Here is a 3,427-nt window from a genome sequence, read left to right as displayed (position 1 = left end):
GGCTTATTTTCTTTTTTCGGGGGGGGGGGTGGCTGTTGAAGACCCTGGTGAGCTGGTGGCCAGAGGAGGGCAGCGGCAGCAGAGAAAGGAAGCTGCCCACAAGGCAGCTGAAGTATTGATAACACCAAAGAATGCTATCCAGTTTGAAAAGATAAGCCAAGAAGCCAGGTGTGGTGGCGCATGCCTATAGTCCCAGCACTTGAGAGGCAGAGGCAGGTGATCTCTGTGACTTCAAGGCCAACCTGGTCTACATAGTGAGTTCCAAGCCAGCTGGGGCTACAGGAAGACCCTGTTTCAAAAAAAAGATAAGCCAACTTGATTTCCAGCCATAAAAGAGCAGGAAAAATGCATTCCATGAGAATTTTTGTGAATGATGACCATGTGATGGCAAAGCATTCTTCAGCATACCTCAACACAAGAGAAGCTCAAGGCCATGCAGAACATGGTGTCCCACAAACAAGTTGGCACTGGAGGCCTTGTCCAGTTGGATTGATAAGCAGAAAGGCAGCACACTGAGGTTGGAAGTTATGTACTTGCCCCCCAACCTCATGACCACAACAAAGAAGGAGCTGGGGAACGGTAGGTGGAACACATAACTAGGACCCTGAGGGGTGTGAAGCGGGTCAGCCTGGTAGCCAAGGGCCTTCTACTCAAGGAGGACCTGGATCTGGAGCTGGCTCTGCTCTGTAAGGAGAAGCCCTCAACTGCCCTTCTGGACAAGGTGGCTGACAAACTGGCCATCCAGCTTACTACTGCACAGAAGACAAGTACAAAAACACTTGCGGATGGTGTTGCAATTATGATTTTAAAAAAAATTCAAAAGAGAAGGCTGGAGAAATCACTCAGCAGTTAAGAGCACTGGCTGCTCTTGCAGAGAACCCGGGTTCAATTCTTAGCACCCACACAGTGGCTAACAATCATCAGTAGTTCCAGTTCCAGGAAAGTTTTACACCCTCTTCTAACCTCTGCCAACACTGCATGACATGGGTGCACTTATATACATGCAAGCAAAACATTCATATATATAAAATAAATAAAATATTTTTTAAAAAAACACATGGGCTGAGAGCACTGGTTGTTCTTGTGGAGGATCCAGGTTCAATTCCCAGCACCCACATGATGACTAACAATAGTCCTAACTCCAGTTCCAGGAAATTAGACACTCTCTTCTGACCTCCATGGACATTGCACAACATGAGTACACTTATCTACACACAAGCAATACACTCATACTCAATAAATTTTTAAAAAAAAAAACACACACACACACACACACACACACACACACACACACACAAAGAAGCCCCCTTTGTCCTTGACCATGCACCTGACATCCCCTGTTATCAAAGAAGAAGAAAGGGGAAAGTGTTAGCTGGAGAAATGCTATCAGTCAGCAACACCCACCCTGACCCCAAGTTCTGGACAGGCAGAAACACCTTGCTGCCTTGGCATCCCTCCAACACAAGAAGTGGCCAGAACCAATTGGCTAAAGTCCTGCGTGGTTGTCATCCCTGTCCTGAGGGACTTGTGTACTGGAATGCCCACTTGGGGTTCCCTCAGAGGATGGCCACTGGAGCTGCTATGTGAGAAGTCCATTGGTACGGCCAACAGGCCAATGGGCGGGAGCAAAGTCCTGCAGAGGAGTACTGGAGTGCCTGGCATCTGGCTTTATGATGCCAGATGGTTCTGGCATTAATGATCCTTGTGATTAAAAGAAGTCACTGATGCTATTGGGCATCTAAACAGACAGCAACAGAAGATAACACACAGCTGCAGCATACCCTATGGCTCTCTGCATTCAGTCAGCTCCATCATCACACCCATGAAACACCCCATGGATGAGGATGAGGAGAAGTCCAACAGCAAAAAGTAGATCCAAAAGAAGGAAGGGAAGGCAGAACTTCAAGGTGCTCCCTCCTCAGTGAGAGGTGGACCCAAATTTGCTGCCAGTACACACAGCCCTGGCTTCAGCATGGGAGGCCCCCTGCAAAACAAAGTGCTCCCACCCCCCAGTCTCTGCAGCAGGGGCTTAGGGGACAACATTCACTGCCAAGGTTAGGGCAAGGATTTGGCAATGCCAACCATGGAGACTATGTCAATGTCAGTGCCAGGTACCACAAGTTATGGTACTGCAGCAACTCTGCAAGGGTAGGCTATAGTGACGTTTTCACAGACTGCTATGGCTATCGTGACTTGGGGTCTTCCTAGAGTGTCTAAAAGTATTGCACAGAAAATCAACTTTTTACTCCAATTTTCTCCAACTCCAAAACCCAAAGTGTCCATGCTGTGCCCCTGTTACATGGGGTTCTTAACCATGGCTTTCCACACAGCCTGTCTGAAACAGGCTGCAGACTTTAAGACAGTGGCCGTTTTTATCATGAATTTGCCTTTGAACTTGGTCATTTAGAAGTTCACACTAAGTAGGAAAACTCTTTTCTTAGAGAATGTGTCTTTTGAAAATATTTTATCATTTTATTATATTTTATGTGTATGAGTGTATTGCCTGCATGTACGTAAGTGCACCCGTGTTGTACAATTCCCCAAGAGGTCAGAAGAGGGCGTTGGATCCCTTGGAACTGGAGTTACCAACAGTTGTTAGCCACCATGTGCGTGCTAGGAATCCAACCCATGTCTGCTCACCACTGAGTCATCACCCCAGCCCCTCAGAGAATGTATCTTTCTGTATAACCCTGCACAGAAATCTAGAGCCAGTATTGTTCAGCATCAAGGCCCACATCTACTTTCTATGAAAATTGTTACTTTATTTAAAGAGACAGATAATGACACATTTGAATCTACCCTTGTCTTAATTTACAACAGGTTTTGTATGAATTTTTAACCTCTTCACAAATTTCCACATCTGGCTGATGCCTTTGACAGTGATGAAAACTATTTCACCACATATGAATCCAGAGCAAGTGAAAAATTTAAATTTAAATTTAAAAAAAACACTTATAAAGACAATCAAAACACAACCAAAACAACATTTGTCAGGCCAGCAAGATGGCTCAGTGGATAAAGGTGTTTGTTAGCAAGCCTGACTACTTGAGTTCAACACCCACATGGTGGAAAGAGAAAACGCACTCCCACAAGTTGTCTTCTGACTTCTACATCTCCACGGTGACACAACAGTGCATACACACACATGCACACACACACACACAAATGTTTTTAAAATTTTAAGTATATAATAGACATGTATTCTGATAAGAAAAAATATTCCAAAGATATTATCAAAAACAGTACAGCATGATCCTATTTGAGAAAATAAAAGGATACACATAAAAATAATTTATTATAAACTATTATTATTGAAGTTTGAGGTTTTATATTTCTTTTTTATTTTGTACTGTTCGATACTTTTGGGACTTTGTTTTAGCCATGTATAGACGCTGCTTTTATTAAAAGAGGGTTTTTTTGTTTTTTT

General features: G+C 43.9%; 1 protein-coding gene and 1 pseudogene across 2 annotated transcripts in view; one reads left to right on the top strand and one right to left on the bottom strand.

Annotated features, from left to right (window-relative positions):
* The window catches only part of Fam160a1 (family with sequence similarity 160 member A1), a 337,430-nt gene that overhangs the window by 282,889 nt on the left and 51,114 nt on the right, over positions 1 to 3,427 (bottom strand). The gene's annotated exons all lie outside the window — the stretch shown is intronic.
* LOC103751027 lies at positions 346 to 2,059 on the top strand (annotated as a pseudogene).

Source organism: Nannospalax galili, unplaced genomic scaffold (genome assembly GCF_000622305.1).
Source record: "Nannospalax galili isolate Female #2095 unplaced genomic scaffold, S.galili_v1.0 scaffold305, whole genome shotgun sequence".
NCBI lineage: Eukaryota > Metazoa > Chordata > Mammalia > Rodentia > Spalacidae > Nannospalax > Nannospalax galili.
Note: the sequence above shows the minus strand (reverse complement) of the source record. Positions and strands in the feature narration are given on the sequence as shown.